This window comes from Dermacentor silvarum, chromosome 6 (genome assembly GCF_013339745.2).
Source record: "Dermacentor silvarum isolate Dsil-2018 chromosome 6, BIME_Dsil_1.4, whole genome shotgun sequence".
In the NCBI taxonomy this organism is placed as follows: Eukaryota; Metazoa; Arthropoda; class Arachnida; order Ixodida; family Ixodidae; genus Dermacentor; species Dermacentor silvarum.
The window spans coordinates 131,377,068-131,400,300 of record NC_051159.1 but is presented as its reverse complement, the minus strand read 5'-3'; the positions used below and the strand labels follow the sequence as shown (position 1 = coordinate 131,400,300).

At 50.5% G+C, this 23,233-nt stretch overlaps 1 protein-coding gene across 1 annotated transcript in view; it reads right to left on the bottom strand.

Annotated features, from left to right (window-relative positions):
- LOC119456006 (mothers against decapentaplegic homolog 6) overlaps positions 1-23,233 on the bottom strand; it is a 99,173-nt gene that overhangs the window by 53,556 nt on the left and 22,384 nt on the right. The window lies entirely within an intron of this gene.

Below are 23,233 nucleotides of genomic sequence, written 5' to 3'. Positions count from 1 at the left end.
GGTACGTCTACCAGAAGTTACGGCAAATTCGTAGACTTCGGAGGGCGAACGAGACGGCGGAGGAGGGTTTCCCGGAACCACAGCGAAAGACGCCAGGACCTGGAGTGGCTCTACCTTCTGGCTAGCTTGAGCAATTGACACCCCTTGTCAGTGAAACACTGGGTCTGGCATGCTTGCTTCCCCATTTCCAGGATCAGCTTGAAGGCGGCGTGTACGTGAGCTTTGTGTCATCCTCCTCATGAACCACCGGACTGGCCGATTGGGACATTACCCGTTTCCCTAGGGAGTGATCCAGGGAAGACGGAGTCCGGTTTTAAGGGACATCCTCAGTGTCTGTACTTATCACTGTGGAGGGTGCTCTCGCAGAACGATGTAGTAGCTCTGACATGTAGCTTCTGCGTGCTTGCTATACGATATGCTGTGCTTCTGCCAGTATACGAACATGACCTTTCTCTGTAAATAAGCTTGCCTCTTCTGTAGGTGAATAAACCCCCGTGCCGTTCCTCCAACCTCGTACTCGTCAGCAAGATGCAACCCTCGCCGAAAAGGCACGGACGACGGCGTGGGCCCTCTAAGCCTCCGTGTGACGCCCCGGTATATACCGTAGGCCAGCTAGCCGCTTCGAGACGCACCGGCAGCGTAGGCTAGAGCGCCACACTCAGTGTGACGCCAGACTCCAAGACCACTGCTCACAAATTCAACAGTACTGAATAATTAGGTTCACCAATTAGGTAATGGCCAACAGGTCACTGCAATACTCGAAGCACACTGCGTCCTCCTCGACACAGTGAGCTGCGCTGTGCTAATTCAGCCACTCAAATCAATCATTCGTTACATGAGTACCATGTGAGCGACTGAAAACAATGCCTACGCATTATCTAACAAGTAAAACACTAGGGCGTTTCTACAGTAATTTTAGTGTCTAAAACAGCAAAAGATGGATTGCGAATCACTAGAATAAAAAAAATACGTTTATGGCAAAAAAAAAAATTTTCTCTCTCTTCTCTAGGAATCGATACACGCCTCTCTGACAGCGCCTGGCGAGAGGAGACGTGTGAGTGGTGCCCAGATCTAATTGCCTAAGTGATTGATCGAAGTGCCGAATAGGTGCTTGTACGCGCCTCGGAGATTGGGGTAGGCGGGGTCAAATTTTGTGTCCACTTCAAAAACTCCTTCACACTGGCATGAGAACAAAAGTGGGGACCCTGCAAATTACCGAAATGTTGCGAAATCCACAATGTCCCGTCGGCACGATGGCCTATCCTGCGGTCTAGCTGGCACGCGCTCACTATGTCCCCTGCATGGTAGGCGGAATGTCCGAGTGAATGGCGCTTACAGTCGCTATCGTAAAAACTGTACACACTTTATTAAATACTCCCTCTTTACTTTTCTTCTACTCACTCTCCTACTTTCTCCTAAATCATTTTTTCTCGGCAACCAGTGCACTGATCTTGATTAGGCCAGTCGCATTAAAAAAATCTTGTAATTGTGGCAAGCAGTTTTTATTAGGGCCATCATTTTTAACAAAAGTTGAACTCCAGAAAAAAAAAGAAGGAAAAAGAAAAAGCTCGCGGACCAAATTTTCAGCTATAACGCAGTAATAAGTAATGATATCACATTTCTGTGAACTGCTCGTATTAAGAGATCCAAAGCGGACAAAGTTCACGTGTTATATACACGGCTCTGAGGGGTACCACCAATCTTGTAAACAGAGTAGCACTTTCACGTAAGCTGTACATTCGTATATCAAATTTGTTCCCTTTAGATGCTCAACAGATGCAATTTACGAAACTGCGATATCGGTTTTTATTGGGGAGTTGCGAATTTGCAAATTACGTGGTTCAGTCTTTCTTGAAACTTCCCAATTTTCGGGAATTAAAAAAAATTCACGCGCTACATTAAAATTCTGCTTCCTAGAGTCACTAGAATTTAATTTTCCCTCTCTAATGCAACGAATTTCGTTCAAATGTGTTGTAAATGCATTCATCTCGTCAAAAAAAAAAAAGAAAAGAAAAAAGAAAAAAAACACGACGGTTTTCCACAACAGGGCTCAGCCGGCTGCTGAGTTGGTATCTTAGTCGCGATCAAAGTCTCGGTGAGAGCGCAGTTGTACTATCACCGAAGCCGGACATTGATGGTCGCCATCTTTGCAAGCCAGTCCCACGAGGAAAGACCGTTCAGCATCGCTTGCATCCTGCACGAGGACCAACAGGTGAGGAGGAGGAGGGAAGCACGGGGAGAAAACGCAAGGCGACGAGAGCGCACGGAAATCACGGCCGGGCAATCGAGCCCGGGACTTCGTCTTACACGCGCTTTCGGCGTGGGAACCTCGTGGCGCGAGCAACACAAGGCGGCGGCGGCCCACCGGGCCAACAACGCATCACGCCACTGGCGGCAAACGGCGGCCGGATGGCGACGGCGCGCCGACGGAAACGGGAGGCGACCGGCGCTGCTCGTCTTACCCGGTGAGGTTTCGTCTACTGCACTTCCACCTCATTTGATGCCGCGGAAGACGGCCAGAGCCAATCACTGACCCAGTTTTCAATCGCTATGAGCGGGCAACAACCAATAGCACTTGGCTGGTCGACTGGAGCTTCTGACGTCGTCTGTACTCCATCTCACTAATTGCATGCAGAACAGCGAAACCTATGGTACGCGTCAGTCGGCTGGAAAAAAAAAAAAAAGCACTGAAGAAAGGTCCCTCCATTGTCCGCCTCTGATAGCCTCCTCACGGGAACGCCGTCTGAATGAACTTGCGCGAGAGGATCACTAGCACACATTCGGCGAGCCCTACACTCCATTCTCTGGAAAGCGTAGCCTGCTCTCGTTAATCATTGGCTGACACGAGCCCTAACATACGCTGCACCGCACGGAGTTTGTGATGCGACTGCATAGAGTGCCGTCAGCGATTGGATATCGGCGAAGCTATCGCTATCAGTGGCGGGCGCTCAATCGTCAACGCCGCCCAATGAGGAAACGCTATAGGAGGCCCAGCGATATATACGGGCACACTTTGTCAGAAGCCGACGACGTTCGGCGACATCACCATTTGGCCGGCCTCCTCCAGTTACGAGCCGCTCGCTTCGTAGCTGGCAAGGAAACAGCGCAGAAAACGCTCGAACAACATTCCCCCAAGTTCACACTTTAAAACGACACTTCAGCGTTCGCACTACGTGAGTGAAGGGCATGAGTGTGTGTGATCGCAAGTCTATAACAGCACGGGCCCTGTTCTTCAGCAGCCGGCCCCTGTTTCCGAACTGAAGAGTACTGCGGGCTGCTACTTCGTGAATGCATATCTTTTATCTGCCTGACGCTTACTTCATATGTTCTACGTCAATGCATGGTTCGGTGGAAAGCGAAGCGGCGAAATACGCGCTCCAACGTCACGGGAGTCCCCAACGCCGAAGCGAGCAAGCAAGCAGTCCGGGTGCTTTGCCAGCGAGCATAGGACACGCAGAACCTCTGCGGCAGCATGCAGCACTACAACGCGGGCGGCTTCTCCGTGAGAGGAGGAAAGTGGCGCGAGGGGTAGTGCGCTGCGGAGGAGGAAGGCAGGCTAAATTTGCGCCTTCTCGGAAGAGAGGCTTCAGCGGAGCTGACCGCTTTTATATTTAGTGGAGTGGTGGGGGAGGAACGAAGGGAGGGGGGGGGGGGGCGACATTGTTGCCGCAGACCTCGAGACACGCAGGGAGGTAAGTACCGGCGGATAGCGGCATGCGTGCGCGACATTGCAAACTATGTGCACGAAACCGCAGCCGCGTGCACTGCGACGTGTATATCTGGGATGCTGATAAGGGGCTCGGTAAACTACAACCGGAATAAACCGCCGCCAGCAAGCCGCCCCGGGCCACTCGGCGCTGTTGCTGGAATTAAGTGAACATGTAGAGCATGTGTGAACAGTGAACAGACTATTACAGGCACTGAGCTCTTAGTTGCCGCCATAAAATGTCCGACGCATGACGCAGCGGCTAGCTGCAATATGTTCATCCCTAACAAAAAATCCGCATGAGAACGAAGATGTTGGATTACCGTGCAAACGGACCAAACCATCGAGGAATGCCGAGCCGCAGGTTACACCGAAGTAACGTGAAGCAGAAAACCTCGGAAGAGCATTATGTACACGCAAAATGAATGAATGAATGAATGAATGAATGAATGAATGAATGAATGAATGAATGAATGAATACTCGCTTCAGCTAAGATGCAAGTATATGCAACATACTCCTAACCATGTTTCGAACTCTGTGTCATAAATATTCTTGGTTCCACTGAAAGAATATCTAGCAGTAGCTCTGCACGCCGAAAGATCCTCTCACCAAACCACATCCTCAGTTCAACTCGTCTATACAATAAAGCAGCAGCACTGAGAACCCACCCAGATCTTGGACGAAGCGGCGTACATGTCTTAGTGCAGGCCCACCCTTCACTAGTTAGAAAGCGCTGCAAGACGCATTTCACGCGCACAGCGCGCAAACTGGCGTTTTCGGTCTTTCGTAACGGACTACGATATCCACTGCGCCACGAACGGAGCCCCTATAACTGCGCCATTTCAGATTCGGAGCACGCACTGTACCTGACAAACACCTCTGTAGAAGGCAGCAGTGGGAAGCTCGAGCACGCGCACAGAAGCGTACACACACTTACACGAGCCATTAGGCTCCATTAAACACCCGCGCATATTCAAGTGATGCACCTTGGTGCGACGTGAGAGCACAGCCGCGGCACCCAAGGAAGCTCCGGCGCATGCAAACGTGCTCCGAAACGCCGCCTTGTGTGGAAGACCTTTCCTCGACTCCGCCAAGCGACCACACAACAGCGAAAAATGAGTAGAGATGCATTCGTTAAAATACGAAGAAACGAAGAAGAGAGGGAGAAAAAAAAAAGAACAAGCTCTTATGGTAGGCTTCGTAAGCGAGAAAAAGAAATGGAGGACGCTGAAGTTTCGCCTTTAAGAGTAGAACGCGATAGCATTATCGGGACCCGTTCCCATCACATCGTTCACATACGGCAAGTAGGCTTCATTCACTGCAACATTGAACGTGGCAAAGCCAGCTTACAAAAACCAAGCTTACACCGATCCCCTTAAAGTCGACTTCACTTTGAAACTGAAATGCATTGCTGGAAAGAAGTTTTTCCAGGGACAATATAAGTGGTCTTATATTAAAATGTGAAGGCCCTAGCACCTTTTCTATTATTTTATTAATTGTTTACTATTGCCCCGACACACGCAGGTCTGGTAGAAATGCTGGAAAATGGGTTTGTATTTGAGTTTTCCTCGTAGCAGAATTAGGTTTTCTCGTACATTCAAATTACAATCCAACGCCGAATGGTAAAGTCGTACTTTACCATTTTATTGCGAATTATATGGACACTTCAACCGGAATTCTGCCGTCGTCGTCGCCGTGAGGTTCCGTATAAAGTCTAAGAGCGATAAAATCGTCGCCGCGCGCCGTATGCGCGAGTGAAAGCGCGCGGGGGACGCGCGCTATCACGGAGAGCGAACGCACGGCGGAAAGCAAACGCGACCTTCGTCGCGCGAAAGGCCGTGGAGGTATGGGAGGGAGGGAAGCGGGGCGACGCTGTGCTGCGGCACCAAATGCGTATCTTGCAACCATGCGCAAGGGACACTGGCCACTCAATCTCCCACGCGAAAGAAAGCGGGAAGGCAGCGCGGGAGTGGGGGGGGGGGGGCAGCTTCTACTCTGCCAGCAACTGCGCTTGTACTTTGCCCGGCTGTGGCGGTCGCCCGCACCGTCTCTTAAAAGCGATCTCCACACGGCTCTGGCCTTTGTATGCGCTGTGCATTCGCCGCTCAGTTTCCGTTGAAGCGATAGACCGCACGAACCTTCGATCGCTGCGGCTGCTGCGCTTGCTGCCAGCGTTTTGACAGTCGTCTGCGGTCATTGAGTGTGATCTAATCATGTTTGCTTGTGCGCGCTGACACCACGCTTGTTAATTCAGTTAGTAAGCGAATGTGAAGTTTATGCAGCTGATAAAACTACTATCCCTACTCCGAATAGCTCTCTACTAATTTGCTGTCGCAATTGATGCTTCGCCTTTCGAGCGAAACTGCGACATTTTTTCTGACGGATTTCGCTGTGAGAAATTCAACTCTTCACCAAAACCTTGCACCACGTGGAGGGCCTGCGCTGTCGATGTGGTTGGATGATTTTCTCCGCCACCCGCGATCACACTCGGGTTGCCGACGCCGGATTTTCTGCGACACGGGGCCCTAAACGCTATCACGTTAAAAATAGCTATAGAAAAAGACAGGTGGCGACGCCGCCTTCAAGTTCCAGCACAAGCTCGCCATGACGTCATGGAGTTTGACGGCGTCTGCTCAGACCTATAGTTATTATTATTTTGTTTAATCCGTAAAGATGGTCTACATTGTATTCTAAAAGTCAAAAAAACGGAATTTAACATGTTTAAAGAACATTTTACTGAGGCATAACAGCCCAAATACGAGAAAATACTTTAAAATTCATGACGTCAAACTGGCGTACTTAAAAAAAGAGAGAAATTCCTTTTCTAATCATGAACCTATTAACGCCAAATTGACGATAACAGAATTGTGAACGGATGCTATCAGTTTAAATTGATCTAGTGTTTTTTTCTCTTTAGTGATTGATGGTGATGATTCATTGGCATCCCCTCTGAAACGGGACGGCGACAAATAGTCGCCTAGCCTGCTTGATTTAATCAGGTATACTATACATGTGCTTTATCTAGCATTTTTGTATACCTCTCATTCTTTTTCTTTTTCAAAAATTTACCTTGTACCGCGCTACCTAGGATTTTAAGAGATCAGGTCGTATCCATCTTTTCCCTGCTTTTTTTCCACCAGTACTCTAATATCGTCTCTTGCTTATCTCTACGGCTTATCTGTTGATGTTTTCTTCCACTTTAAAGCCATGTGCTTCTGGGAGCTGCACGTTACCTACGGTTCTCGCTGGGTGGATCCCGCCGCATTCCATTAGGATGTGCTGAGTGGTCTCTGGATCTTTACTGCAGCATACACATGCCTCATCTATAGTTCCGAATATTTTCTCCGGTATGTTTTGGTCTTTAGGCAACCGGCTCGAGTCTCAAATAGCAAGGCACTGCCCTTTGTGTCATCGTACAGATTTTCCCTTCTAATTTCTGTCTTCTCATTCTTGTAAATCTCCACTGTCCTTTTTGTTTCCATTCCAGTAATCCTCGGAGGCAGCACCGCCCCACGGTTGGAGTTCTTACTACGCTACAAGGCTGAACGGCGATTCCAGAGCTGAAACTTCGCCACCAGGCCAGTCGAAAAATCGCTAAACTTGCTAATAACCAATGTGTAAGAAGAAAGACACGCGTTTTACGCAGCAACGCCTCACGATGGCTGGCGGGACTCCGTCTTGGACACCAGTTATAGCCAATGGCTGCGACATCAATTTGCACGCTGCAACAAAAAACACTACTAAATTTGCTGGAAGTGCTGGTTTTCGTCCACGCTGGAACTCCGCAGTCTGATTCTACCCTCCATCACGCCCGACGACTCCAGTCAAATCTTTGCCGGCATCGACCACTTTTGTTGCGACCGCTGCGCTAACGGTAAAGGAACCCAGCCATCTTCAGTGGCACTGGTCATGACGATGTTGATAACTGGTTGTACAACTAGGAATGGGTGAGCGCGCATAATAAATGGTACGGTGCCACGAACCATAACGCGATGTTCTACTTCACCGACGTGGCTATAACCTTTGGCACCGCAATGACGAAGCGGACCTTCGCTCCTGGTCGGCATTTAAGACAATCTTTACGCAAGTCTTCGGCGGCCCAACGGTAAGAAAGCTTCGTGGTGCCAAACAACGTACGCTTGCGCACCCGCTCGCAACAAGCCACTAAAACCTTCGCAAGTTACGTCGAGGACGTCGTTGACTTGGGCAAGCGTGTCGATGAGTGAAGCCAAGTGAAGCACATTCTAAAACCGCCGAGGGCTCATTCCGGACGAAATCCAAATGGATTTTGGAAGCGGTAATGTACCGCGGCAAAAATGACAAGGCGTTTTACCCCTATAGCGTTCCTTTAAATTGACACTGTGTAGGAACCCTGAATCAGTTCAAATTTGAAATTATTTGGCCACTTTGGTATTTGTTCGTATTTGGTTTGGACAAGTATTTTGTCCAAACTGCCTAATTTGAATGTTCTGTTCTTTTAGAATACAACGTATTTACTTTTATTTCTTTCTTGTTTTTTTTCCCGACAAACAATGAACTAGAACTACAGCAGGGTAAACGCTGTCAGCAAAATCCATGACGTCACAGCACGCTTGTGCGCGAATGTTCGGGCAGTGTCGCCGGCCGTTCACTGCCTCGCTCAAATATGTCTCACTGCCGTGCTGGTCGACGAACTGTCGGAGACGGCGTTCCAACAACGACTGCACGGATGGTGGATAATCCACCAGTCGTATCGATGCGCTGGGGAGTCGGAAAAGCCATACCGAGCGCACTGGCACATAAAGTGGTCGATGTGCTCAGCGGCACAGACATCGCACGCAGAGCTAGCAGTCAGCCATTCCGCGTAAGCCTTCGTGAAGGCTTCACCTAACCACAGCTGACCTAACCACAGTCCCCTTTCCTTTAACGCGATGTCCTATTGTAAGCGAACGAGCCATCAGGGATCGTCTCGCTTCCTCGGGTGGGCAGCGGTGGAACGATGGATGAATCTTGTCACGGCGAACGAGTTGCGCCCAGTCTTTCGCGGCTGGCTTGCTGGAGCCGAGCCAGCGCGAGAGAGGCCACGACACGCGCTCGGCGCCCATCCACACGTCTCCGTTCCGCTCGGTTTACTGGACCTAGCTCCTGCACGAGCCGCCGGTCACGGCCTTTCGAAAGTGACACTTTTTCCGGTTAAGTGCCCACTTCCACAAAGTGACACTTTTTTTTTTCCGCGAAGCGCCCACGCACTAGTAGGCGTTTCGCGGAAGGTGCATTTTACCTTGCGCCACACCCAACGCGGTAATTACACGAACCTTTACGGGAAACGAATGCTAGCGGGTCGAGTCTGGTGTCGGGCTGACCCAACCCGACCACACCGCACTTACAAATACGCTTTCTTAGCCAAGAGGGTCGAGTATAAGCCTATCCGCGCATATATGATATAGGTGACCCAACCCGCCCCCAGGCTCCATTGGTCCGACCCGCTAGAGTACGCGACAAATGCGACCACCGGATCAGCCCGACTCGTCGAATTTCGGTAAGCGTAGCTACAATTTACAAGGCGTCCCAGCGCGACAGAGTCGACGGACGATTGAGAAAAAAGTTCAAAAGCAGAGCCCGGAAGGACTTTACCGGGATCGTCCAAAGCACGCTTCTTTGTCGTACCCAATACTTAATAGAGATATCTACATCAGGGGACGTAAGAGGCTTGCGTTCCGCTCGTGCACGTAAGCAACCTGGGTTCCAGCGAAACCGAAGCGGACTTTTGGTTCTTGGGCATGCAAGTCACTCCCGTCTCCTAGTCAAAAACTCTTTACAAAAACGTCGCTGATAGATCGCCATTTATCGCAGCGTCAACGTGATTATACAACAGTAATACGGCCACCCAATCGTTACTAAAATAGTATGATTATCGATTCGCTATAAATGCCACTCCCGCCAAACAAGCCCGTGACACGCGCCACGCACCGTTTCCCCACTAGCGGAATGCGACGTGTTCTAATTTTCAAAAGGAGACGCGAATCTTTAATGCGAGACGTACAAATATTTTTGCAGCTGGAAATCCATTTCTAGTCTTGCACGTATGCAAACTATCAAAAGGCACGGAAGTAAACAAAATAGTCGAGACGAAGGCCAACAGGCAAGAAGAACACGCCGAGCTACGCCCCAGGTACACTGACGAATCTCGAAGCAACTCGCGTCTTTCTTTAGAATGTCACGACTGACAAGGGCAGTGCATGCCTACCAGAAAAGCCACCTACAGAAGCTATATAGCAGTGCAGGAGAGGGTGGCTCGATGGCGTCGAGGACACCCAGGCACCCTATCACCTATAGCAACAGCACTCGTTCCTGCCTCGATATTTTGATCTTTCAATCGTCTCGGCCATCCCTTCTCATAAATTGCGCTGCACGATGCACTACCTCTAAGGGAGTTCGTTTCTCTGGCTACGCAATTTAAATCGCAGAAGGAACAGCGCTACAACTACAGAAATACACAAATGAATATGCTAAAGCCACATGTTGCGAATTACGTGTGCGGTGCTTTATAAATCTACCACGGCGCCATCTCTCTGCCCACTTTCTTGTGTGTTGGTGTACAGTATTAGCCCCGGGAGTGTTAAACGAGCGCCGCTCACGGTCAAGGCGGCGGACGTGGCACGGTTGTGAACAACAAAAATATCGCGCCCATCTTTTCGAGCAAAAAAATAGAGCATAGTTTTAAAGTTTCGTCCAAGTTAAGCGAAACACCCGGTATACAGTAGGGTTCACTCCGTTAAAGGGAACCTCCACCTAATAACAAAGTGAATCTAACTAGAACATTTCTTCGCTTTGTATCGAAAATGAGTCACTAATAAACCAATTGAATACACGTTTACACATTGAAAATTGTCCCTGGGCCTTTCTGCCTGATCCCAGCAATAATCGATTCCCGAATACTAAATGCGCGTTTCCTCTAAAGGGTATACTGTGCTGAACATCAATATAACATCGCAACGTAATCGGAAACACAATTACGCAACAACGCGAGCATGCAAACCTATACAGGACTTCTCTCTCGCATGGCTGTGCAGCATAGGGTCCGTCGGCGCAACCGCACAGAAGCCGTCAGGACGGACGGACGGACGGACGGACGGACGAGCGTCGACGTGACGCTTCCAACTCGCCCCGCTAACCGCAGGCAAAAGAAGCAGGAGCAACAGTGAGCGGCGTGTCGACGTGCTCGCCAAGTCAGCAGCACGGCGGCGAAGCGCCCTCCGGGAGGGCGCCCCGCCCGACCCGGTTTTAATTTCGACGCTATACCGCTGCGCAAAACGCCGCTGGTACGCTCGCACACCGGTTCGCCATGCTCCCCGCGAACCACAGCGACTCGCGAGGGGCCAAGAACAGATACGCGCACGGCGAGTAGCGAGGACACATTACCATACCACCACCGCGGAAAGTGAACGCGCTCTTCTCACACCGAAAATAGTTCGGCGCGCGAAGCGCGAGTAATCGTCGCGGTCGTGATAGGCACTCGCTGCATAATACGAGCGCTGTCCCCAATTCGGCACGGCGTTCCATCAAGCTGGGTTTCTGCTTGTCGCTAAAACACCCGTGCCTACAGAGCGACGCCCACGATGGACCTCTTCCAGGAGGTGCCTCGCGATACACGTTCCGTGGGCGCAGCGTATATAACGCCGCGGACTCACTTCATCTGACGCAAGTAACGCCGCCGCCGGAGGGTCCCGCGAGGGGCGCATCCATTTCGTTTCATTAGAGCCGCGGGCGGCGGCTTGCGCAACGCAGACCGCACGCGGAAGAAAGAAAGAACGCGCTCGAGGAGACGCGCATTATATTTCGCAGCCTCGGTGCGAGCAAGGTCCTCTCGCGACGGAGCGTCCTGCATTGCATACTGCTTCCTCTCTCGGAATGCTTCGCGCATGCGAGACATCTCTTCTTGGCCGCCTGACAACATCCCGGCGGGGCGTCACCAATGCGCGCTTGTTGTATGCTGTTGGAACACATGGTGGCGCCGTCGAAGAAGCAAAGGTGATCCGGCCAAGGAAGCGGGGGAAGAGTAGTGCGATCCCGTCGCGACCAAGGCGGACAACTGCGGACATTCGGCGGCAGAGCGAGAATCACCAGAGGGAGGGAGATAAAATAAAGAATGAAAAAAGGACGGTGCACGATTGGCTACACACTACACGTGGCGCTGTCCTCCGCACCGCTTTAAACCAGCTAAACTGAAAACCTTTCTCACAGAACGCAGCACATCGCCTCTTGTCAGCCATAAGATAAGGAATACCTGGCGCGGTAGGGTGCAAGATCTTGGAAACACGGTCCCACATATTACAGCTGGAGAAGGCCACTACGGAGCGCTGCTGCGGCTCCCGAAGCCAACCGGACTGATGGAGAGAGCCATCGGCTCTTGACGGTCCCAAATGGTCCTCCCAGCGAAGGAATGACTTAAGCCCCTGCGCGGCTTGGCCGACGGAGTCGCGTCCCGTGATCGAACAGAGGCTTGCGCGCTCGTAACACGTCTCGCGGTCACCAATTTACACGTGCATTCCGAGTAAACAATGAAGCGCGACCACAAATTAGGACTGACTGTATTTCGGCGAGACAAGGCCAAGAACCGGCCAGTGGCGAGGCGGACGAGTCAAGCGTCCGGGTTGCAACTGCCGCGTTAGTCCAGGAGTTCGGGAAGTCAGGTGGCTCGGGCCACGAGCCTCGCACCTCTCGGCCGCCAGGAGGCGGCGGCAGCAGCACTTGGGTCATCCGCGTTGTCTGCTAGAGTGCACAAGGGCGAGGGCACGGTTTGAGTTAAAGAGACGCCATGGTCAATAGTAAAGATCGTTTCAGACGGGCAGGTCGATTCACTTGAAACACTATCACCACTTCTCCGACAGAATACGGCTGATCTATTAAAATAACGATCATACTTCCTTTCTTTAGTTATTTCGCGCCCGAACCGCAGGGCTAATTACTCCATTAAGTACTTCATTATAGGTCCCAAACAGACCACCTTTGCGCACGCAGAGCGCCACGCCTTGAGGTTGTACTCGTTTGAGGTTCTTTTGTATACCCTTCTGCATCTTTTGTAAGCCCGGCGGTTCACTCCCCATTGTGACGTCATTGATTTCGCAGGATGCTTTAGCGTATATGAACCCGTTCTGCTGATGAAAAAAATTCCCCGAGACTGCGCCGTTGCTAATAAGAGTAGATAATGCAAAAATTATATGACGTCACGAAGAGCTGAAGCAGGTATTTGAAAGTGACGTCGCCGCCCGCCTCCTCTCTCGGCACAATTTTTTCGCTTACCGTATACCTTAGCCCATAGCTTGGGTTATTTCTGACATAACATTATTTCTTTTTCGGGGGAACTCCAGATTAACTGCGACCACCTATAGGGTTCTTTGACGTGCACCTAAAGCACGTCGTTACACGATCGTTTTTGCATTTCGCCTTATTCGAGATTCGGCCTCCACGCCCCGGAATCGAATCCGCATCCTCGTGCTTATATAGCAGCGCAACGACAAAGTCTTAGTACTACGCCACCACGGCGAGTACTATATAATACTTGTTTCTACAATCTATAGTTTCGGTATAGCTCGCCCCGATTCTGCATGCACTCGCTACGGCTGCCACACACAATCGCACGCAAGACTCTTGATTTTAGCATTATTTATTTATTTATTTATTTATTTATTTATTTATTTATTTATTTATTTAGTGAACAACTTCATCACGTCTAGCTTTGTTGCTACACTACATACGTCAACAATTCTGCCCTACGTCATGACGTCACGCTCACCTCGATGACGCCATGGGAGCTCGCATTCCTAGACAAATTTAGTAAACTTGAGTTTCCCACCATTCACGCTTGCCAAGTGTCATCTTTCTTTGCGAGCGAGAAGCGCGTCGTAAGAGTTTCTACAACTTTGCCTATACATGTGTCAGCGCTAACACAGTTGGGGCAACGAGTTGGCCAACAACTATACTCGCAAACGCTGACCTCATATACGCGTTCTCGTCACGTCTCCGAACAATCGTTGCCGCTTCGCTACATCTGACAGTGCCGCCTTGGAAGCATATTGTTTCCGGTCAATGTTGGCCAAATTGTTGCCCAGCGTGACAAGAACACTCAAGGGCGAACAGCCTCAGAATAAATGAAACATAAGGACAAGAGCCTTCGCTCGCACCGGCTATACCTTAAGAAAAATAAGGGAACAAAAAAAAAAAAATTGGCCGAGACGGACAGGCCCTGTCGCTGTACCTTTTCAAGGCAACTTAACTCTGGAACACCTGCGCATATACAGTTAGGACTTCGTTTCTCCATTTATGTTCTTCATTTTATTTCTTTATAGCCGACAGCCAGATGTCAAGAACATCGAAAAGCTACGGCTTTGTTGTCCGGCATTTCGTTTATGTCATTGTGCAGCGGGTGAGCGCGGTATATCAAGGTCTACAGCAAGCTGTTCCGGTGAGGTGACCTCGGATGGATTACAGTGACCGTTCCCCGCTGCATGTCACGCCCGCCGGGGCTCCGTGCAACTTTAAAAATGCAGAAATTAATACATTCCTTGAACACGACTGACCACAAAGCGTACCGACTGTGCAAAACTGCGCATCACACGCGTTAATTCTGCTCTCCTTCGCCTTATTTCCCAGTGAGAATAGAGTAACGAGGCCAACGTACGCCTCGTTCGGCTGCGCGTAGTTCTTTCCCGATTCTGTTCTTTTTAGATCAATAACCGCGTGTATTTCTCCTTTTCGATCATTCAGACAGTACGACATGATATGGTTTGAACTTTTACGGTTTAAACGGACGTTGAACGACTGACCTGTTCAAACTAAACATCGACTAAGACTGCCGCGGACCTCTCCGTTATGATTAAATGGCGGTCCAGTATATCGCAAGCATTCTAATTCTCCGATTCAAAATTAGTTCGTTAGCTAAATATATACCGTTCCTCCCAGGTATAGCTGATCCCAGCAACAGTGAGGAGCTTCGTGCTGGCCAATGACGAGGGACAATTAACAAAGAATGAAAATAATCTTTACAAAATTTACAGCGCCTCCCAAGACTGGGACACGCATATAGCGAACCCCCCCCCCCCCCCCCCTCCATACACACTCACAAACCACATGACTTTGTTGTCAGATCACTTATTGCTTTTATTAATCATTAAAAGAAGGTCAGCCGAGTTACTAAGTGCTCGTGGCCGTTTTAATGTAAGGATTTCGTTCGCTCAGTTATATTCCTCTCTTATCATCAACCGTTCACGATCGGCTGATCCTCCTGCCCAGACGGGCAGAGCGAATATGGTCACACTATCCCGCCCTAGTATAATAACAGACACACAGGGACGCACGCAGTCGAGCTGTCCGTTTTGTACCGCGGGCAATGAACTGAAAACCTTTCACGCTCAAGGCTGCGGTATACACGCCCAAGGCGCTCGACCCAGGTCGCGCGGGCGGGCGGCAAAACAGGCGAGACGACCGGGGCTAAATGTGACGAAGAGGGTCCACTATATACATCGCCTATAGCCGCACTTCGGGGCTCGGCTTACACGGGCGGCCCCAGCGGCGGCTCGCTCCGAAGAGGACCGCGTCCGAGACCTTCTTCCCCCCACCCCGTCCACGGCTGCCCGCGGATGCGCCTATACCGCGCGATCAGGTTACGAGCAGCAGCGATGGGGGGAAGGGGAAGGGGGGGGGGGGGGGGGGCACCGCCGCATTCCTGACCGCATCTGGCCACGGCTGTCCCTCACCCGTGCCCCCCACTCCTCTGACGAAAACATGAACGAAGGCCGTAACCGCCTGCGCGGCGACCAAGGGTGCTGGAGGCGCGGCGTGGAGCACTTCTGGCTTGCCGACCGGACATGGGAAGCCGCGACGGCGCGGCGACGGAAATACGAGCGAGCGAGGAAAAACGACAGACACGGGATCAAGGGTGCAGGGGATCGAACACGCGAAAGTTTTCTTCAAGTTGTGCACGTGCCGGTCATGACAGCTATCATACGCGCCGCGGTATATACGGCTTCCGGGATTGCGTAAAGCCGCGCCGCTTTGCTGTTTTGCATAGCTAGCCTGCATGCGTAATCGTGGCGACGTTGTTGTTCGTACACCGTCGCAGCATTACACAATCTGGGATGGCCACAGTTGCCATTAGTTCACCAAGGTAACTAAAACTGCATGAGAAAGCGGGATTTGGAAGCGCGCGAGAAGCCATTCTCGGCGTCGGGTCCACGTGGGCATCGCCGCTTTTCAGTGTATATTTCAAATGCAAAGTATATCTAGCGCCTATGAGCTTATCGCTCTGCTAAGCAGGCGACGCAACAGTGCAGGGCGTGTGGCGTGGCCAAGACAAGAGCGCTGATTTGCTCGGTTTCTCGAGTGTCGGGGCTCCCAGTCGCGGCCATAACTGTTACTTCGTTATCGTTGCTGTAGCAACTACGATAACAAAGAGCTCAGCATGCCTGTAACAGTTAGCGAGACATAGTAACAGGTAGACGAAAGCGAAAGCGCGTTCAGATTGGCACCATGCACACCTCACCCTGCCGATGACAACAGTTCGGTTATCGCGAAACGGCGCCATACGAATACCGGAGCCAGCAGAAAGCGCGAAACACAAGTGAGCGTCGAAACCATTCGATCATGCTGCCGTATGGCTAATCCCCCCAACAAGACATCCCATCAAATTTTCCGTCAAGTATCCAATAAGTTCGAGCAGCCTCACGTCCGAGTGATCGATATGTTTGTCATCCAAAGCAGAAAACACAAGTTACGGTTGCGTGTGCGTGATCCGACGTCGTATCCAAAAACCGTATGCATATACGTTTTCAACAGCTGTGTATCCAACGGGTCCCAACACAGCCGCCGTCCAGAAGCGTCGCGAGTCCATATCGCCTACCGCAAACATACCACGTGTCTCCTGGTGGAACCTCGTACCGGAAGTTCGACTTTACACGCAGCGGGATGAAGTCTTTACACTAGGCACATTATAGTCATTAAAAACAGCGTACCGTAAACGGTCCACTGTTATAGAGGGAACACATGAGTGTAAAACACGTGTGAATATTTCTCGTTCTCAGTTGAACAATCGCCCACCATTGCAGCAGACTACTTGAGGTTGGTGGCAACGGGAACTTCCAATGCCCCTGCGCAATGCATTGACATATATATATATATATATATATATATATAGCTTCAGTCCGCCGCCACTTGTAGTTAGGGCGCCAGCAAAGTGAAAACAGCGAAGTGAGAATCTCACATTGAGGTGTTTCCTTTAACTGTGGACCGCAGCAGTACGCAGCAATACGTAGTTAACAACAACAACTACTACTACTACTACTACTACTACTACTACTACTACTACTACTACTACTACTACTACTGCAATAACAACGCAGTAGCGTGGCTGTTTAACAGTTGCGAGAGCGTCTCCGCTCTGTGGCGCGCATGGCGGTTGTCCCCGGAGCTCCTCGCGACAGCAGATGGGCAAGCGTGCGACGGCGACAGTCAGGTCTCGTCTTACGGCGCCACAGCAGCAGGGGCGCACGAGGGGGCTCTAGACTCAACACGTGCCGCCGATAAATCAGCGGGAACGAGAACAAGAGAAAGAACACTCCCTCACGCACCAACAATGAGCATTGTGTGCGCATGTCGTCGCCCGCGCGTCGTGTAAAGCCGAATGAATAAACGACAGGTGGCGCGCGCCCTAATAACCACTCGCAACCTTCTCTTTACGAAAGAGTCCGGGTGACTCTTGTTATTTTCGTTTTTGATCCTACAATACCCACGCGCTCGGCTCTGACGTACGCAAATCACGCCCGTCAAGCAACCGGTGCGAATGAAGTGACCGGGAGCGGCGCGACTGCGGTCTGCGTGCTGCTCTATACCATATTACTATGCAGTCGCCACTCATTGTCTCCAATCGCTTCCGTGTCATAGTTCACTGCCCCGCACAAAATTAGAGACGAGCACTTGTTCTTGCGCTCCTTCCGATCGAAACGAATAGCTTCGTTTGTAGATGAAGGGCCGAATTCACAAAGCTTTTCCTTCATAAGCGCTCTTCTGCCACTGGCTGGACCGCTTCGCTAATGATATATACGCCCAGCATCAGGATTGGCTGGAATTTGCTCTTACGAACACTATTGCGCGTAAGAGCTTTTTGTGAATAAAGGCCCAAGTTCGCCTCACTTTCTCTACTATACAACTTCCGTGCGCGCGGAACTATACACGACTCATTTAGTACGAAGCGAAGAGCGTTCGCTTCCCGTTCACAAAACAGAAAGCACACGCTTAAAACGAAAACGCGGAAACCACTTCCATATCGCTTTGGAGGGCCACGGGTCGTTAACGGGTCACCCATTTATAAAAGATTTCCAACTAATCCGGAGTCCCCCACGTACTACGGAATAGTTCTCATAACTCGTAACCACTCACAATCAAATCGTGGTTTTGGCACGTAAAAACCCCAGAATTCAATATCCAACTTGATCAGTATGTGCTCCGAACCCGCGCAAACAGGCGGGTCCAGCTAGCTCTGACAGCCCGCCGCCTCCGTCAACGTTCGTCCTTCTTGAGTTCATTCCGTGCATCAAAAGTGTTCCGAACAGCGGACTTGTAAATAATATACCTTGTTGCAGCGAGCCTGACAACCCTCACGTATGCATTCCAATCACTCTATGCATGGTATGATCAACGGTTCCGGGTGCGTAAGGCTTGCGTAAAGGTATACGCTGTTCCCTAACAGTATAGTGTGTGTGTGTGTGTGTGTGTGTGTGTGTGTGTGTGTGTGTGTGTGTGTGTGTGTGTGTGTGTGTGTGTGTGTGTGTGTGTGTGTGTGTGTGTGTGTGTGTGTGTGTGTGTGTGTGTGTGTGTGTGTGTGTGTGTGTGTCAGTACTGAAAAGTGAATGATGTATTGAACGTGTTACATCAGACACCATAAGCCATGGTATACTTCATAGCAAGTCAGAGCCAAGAACCCGTAACAGCTATCGCCGTAAAGAAATAGAGCAAAGGGACGTCGGGAATGGGAACCGTGCGCGGCGACTGAAGGGCCCCTTTTCTATAAGACAAGGCGCTGCGACTGTGGACTGCCGAAGAGACGGAGGGAGCAGCCAGCCGGAGGGTCTCTTCATGTAACCGTAATTCTAGCTAGTCGTGCACACCCTCCTGCAAGCCCCGCATGCAGCTGGAAGCTGCAATTAGGCCACCGGATGGCCCGCGCATCCTACCGACGTCATCGCCTCGCTTCTCTCTCTCTCTAACCGCTTCCTGCGCGTGTGAGAAGAGAGCAACAGGATCACGTGCGACGCACGCAAGCCAGACGAGAAAAAAAAAAAAAAAAGAGAGAACTTTAGCGCGTTCGTTTACTTACTTATTCCTTCTTACGGAATACCGTAAGACTGCAGCGCTGGAAGCGACGTCTAGTGAACTAATGTCAACCACAGACTCACACAAATCAGAACGCTTGAAATACACTTTCATTGCATGCATTGTGCACCTAATAACTGTGTCGCAATAACACGTTCCCACAATACTGCGTATATTCTTCGTTTTGTTTCAGAAGTGCCCTCGCTGAAAGTTCTTTCGGGGGTTTTGCGTGCCAAAACCAGTTCTGATTATGAGGCACGCCGTAGTGGAGGGCTCCGGATTAATTTTGACCACCTGGGGTTCTTTAACGTGCACTACAACGCAAACACACGGGCGTTTTTTGCCCTCGCTGAAAGGAAAAAATGAAGATAGAGGGCGACTATACGTCAATGATCGTTGCGGCAAACACCTTCAAACCAGCAGCCAAATATAACGTGGTATCTGTAATGATCGAGACCCTTTTCGTATTTGTAAAAATAGCTTTCTTGTGATGAAGCTTGCCCAATTAATGGGAGGTTTAGTCATCTTCGCAAACAGCGTGTACATGTATAGTCTGCTTGTATTCTGACATGGAAAATGCAGACGTGGCCCTCGTGATGAAACCATGCGTTAGAGACAAGCCTCAGCGTGCGAAGCTAGCAGTTTGTCTTCATTTGAATGATGATCGGGGTCGGTATTAGTTGGGCAAATGTGAAGTGCAGAGAAGCGTACTTGCGAATTAGGAATATTAAGGGTATGTCACAGTCGTGTATGCTCCAGTAGAACTGCGTGTCACAAGGTGGTGTCGCTATAGCGTTCCACTTCTCCAGTGTTAAGTAAACGGCAATAGGCAGATTACTCGCCTGTGCAGCGTAGAAATTCTCAATCGAAATTACCTTTCGTCTGACTAATTGTCCTTAAAATCTCGATCTCGAGAAATCAGCGATTCAAACATTCGTTTCCCTACAAGCGCCGAGTGCAGTCACCATAATAACTGACTGTCATTGTTCGTGTTGCGCTTCTTTGTCTGCTTAGGCGGTGAAATTATTCCTCACGTCATCGCCTTTTCTTCGTTGTGTCTAAAACCAGTGTACACTCCCTGCAACAGTCTAACTCGTGCTAGATTCCTTAAATTGTTCCGCAGTCAACAGGATCCATAAATAAATATTCTGACCACACACCCGCGCAGACAGCGAAAGAATCGAAGCACACGGAATCAGACAGGGAGAAAATAAACGAACGGAACAAAGGGGAAAGCAAACCAAGAGAAGTCACGGGAAAGGAGGACGTCGGGGGGGATGGAGAGGGAGGAGGACTCGGCCGAGGGAAGGCGAAAGCAGCCGTGGCATCGGCAGCGGCCGGCGCCGCTACAATCGAAGCAGGCAGGAGGCAGGCAGGCAGAGCTGAGCAGAAACGCCGGAGCCCGGTTATTACCGTGCTCGCTGATTACAGGTTCCACCACTCGCGAAGGAGAGGAGAGCGAGAGGGTTCGGCAGAATGAAGAAGCCACGGCGGCGCCCACGAGGAGCGCAGCAGGAGGAGGAAGAGGAGGAAGGAGCGACTCCCGCAGCAGCATTCAGCAGCCGAGCGCATTGTTTCTCTCTTTGGCTTTTAGTTCTCTTTCCTCGCGCGGAAGGCGCCACGCACGCACGCACATACGTCGTCGTCTGCGGGCGGCGGCGAGGCGCCTGCAATTGTGACTCCGCACAGCGGCGGCGGTGGTGGTTGTTTCTTCGCATTCGTCCTCCATCCCACTACCGCTGCCGTAGCAATGCCGGCTGGTTGTTGGTGCTTCTCACTTCTCCCCCCTCTCTTCCGCCCCCTTCCTTCACGGGGCACACACGCTCATCAAGCCTCATTTTCAATGGCCCAGAAGAAGACGCTGGGACCTGCCCTCGAAAAAGAGATTCCACAGCGCCACGATAGTCACATTTTTTTCTCCCTCTCCCCCCCCCCCCTCTTCCCCACGTTTTTCTACCTCCGATAGCCACCACTTCACACAGCCCACGTCCTCCTAATTTTGGGAACCTTAGAACTAAAGAGGCCTGAAGAACTACGGAGGGAAGGAGGGAGAGGGGTATATATAGATGCATGTCGTGGGTTGCAGCTGCAAGGCATGGCGCAACTGAAAGCTAGAACAAACGTAAGCCATCCAGCGCGGAACGTACACACAGACACACGCATATGCGCGCACACATAACGCAACAGACACCGAAGAGGGCGAAGCTGCCTACACCGAGTCCCCGCCGTGGAAAGAGGTGGGGTCCGGCTTCCAGAAACCGTCGTCCCAGAGCGCATTATGTGCGGTGCTCGCTCATTGTGATCTCCGCGACTGCCGCGTATACAGTGCAAGGTTAGCCCTAATTCAAGGATCCTGTCCCACTCATCGTTTCTCTTACTTTTTTTTTAATTTTCTTTCATTATACGTTATTTCAGCCTCCACACTCGCCCTTACACGGGGTACAAAGAAGACTTCCAGGTATACCTAATCGCTCGCCTTCGAGAGAGAGAGAGAGAATGCGCGAAATGTCGCACCGCCCGAGTTGCCCACTACAATGCAATCGCACCCTGGAAACAGCGGACGAAAGCTGGAACTAAGAAAATAATTTAATTGCCCCTGCGTCCAGCACCGGAGTGAAGTAAAAACGCAATCGTCGCACATTGAAATGCACGCAACGATGAGGTAGTACACTTAAGGCATGATTTATAAAGAGAAACACTAAATTATATTTACGGTAATTTCACGGTAATGGGTTGATTATTAGAAGAGACAATGATGGTCAAAGCTCTCTGTCCCCCTCCCCTTTCTTTTATCCTAATTTTGGGCCGGAACCATGACGTCTGTACCCCAGTGTGACGTCACAGATGTCAAAGTATCCGTATTTCGCGCATTGTGGCTCAGAGTAAATGTTCTTGAACTTTGCTAAGTTCTGTCCTTGGCTGACTCTTTTAGAATACAATGCAATCCAACTTCACGGATAAACAATAATGACATAATAAATTAGCCCGAGCAGGCACCGTCCAAATCCATCACCTTAGGACGAGCTGCAACCGTTCTTCGTTCTTGAGCATTTTCGTGCTTCTCGGAGTGTAAGAGCGCCTTTTTTTTGGTAGTGCAGAATGGTATAATTTACGAATATAGCTCAAATTATTTTTCGCTTTAGTGTTCCTTTGTCATTTGCTTTAAACTTCGATTTTCAGTTACTAGTAATTAGCTAACATTATCATCGAAATCGGCCAGCCCTAAGGCAAAGAGCAGTTACAAAACAAGTTCACTGTGACTGGCCGAATACACAAGGCATGTTGTGACAATTGAAAGTAGTAAGTGCATCAGAAGCGGTTGTACGGATACAGAACCATGAAGAGGGCAAGCTCGTTCATAGTTAACTGACGAGAAAGCAGCACAAAAACGTTTACTGTGCTTATCTTAGTCCCTCGATTCCAGTCCACTTAAGAGACTTCCTTTCAATTCCCGCGGACATTCTGCAAACCAATGGGAACGTTTCCCGAAATGACACCCTTTTCGCGAGCCCGATTTATTAGAGAGCGCGCACCACTCCCAGCGATTCAGCGAATGCAGAGGGCGCCAGGGCTCCCGAGGACGACGCAGGGATTCAGCCCTTCGCGATTGGTTACGCTGGGAAGGTCGAGCTTTCGCATCTATCAACCGCCAGAACGTAGCTCACTGTGCAGGCGCGACATTGGCCTCGCCTTTCGCTTGCCACCGCGGTCGCTCATTTGCATGTTTGCCAGGCTATTTTCGTGCCAGCTGCTGCTTCCCGCGGCGGACCTTCTTTGTTTTGAATCGTGTCGCTGCCCCGGCGGCGCTTTCAAATCCGACGAAACTCCAGCAACAAACTCGCCCCCGTTCTTCTCGCCTCGAAAAAAAGCGGCTCCACGGAACGCGGGAATGCCTCGGCTGCGCTCATCATGAGGGGGAAGTTGCATAACCGAGTGGAAGCCACACAAGCCGAAAGAGCAAACAAGGACGACCTGACAACGTGTAAATATCTAGTCGCGAACTCGCAAACAACGCACGCGCAAGGCTTAACGCAAGGCTCATGCAAGATTTGAAGCAATGGAATAATCCACGCGCAAATGACGACAATGGCTGTAACTGAAAGACCAGCATCAAGGTCACTTTATTTTTTATGATTAGTTTTTGCTTAATCAAAAGTAATCCCCTCCCCTGAGTATATAGG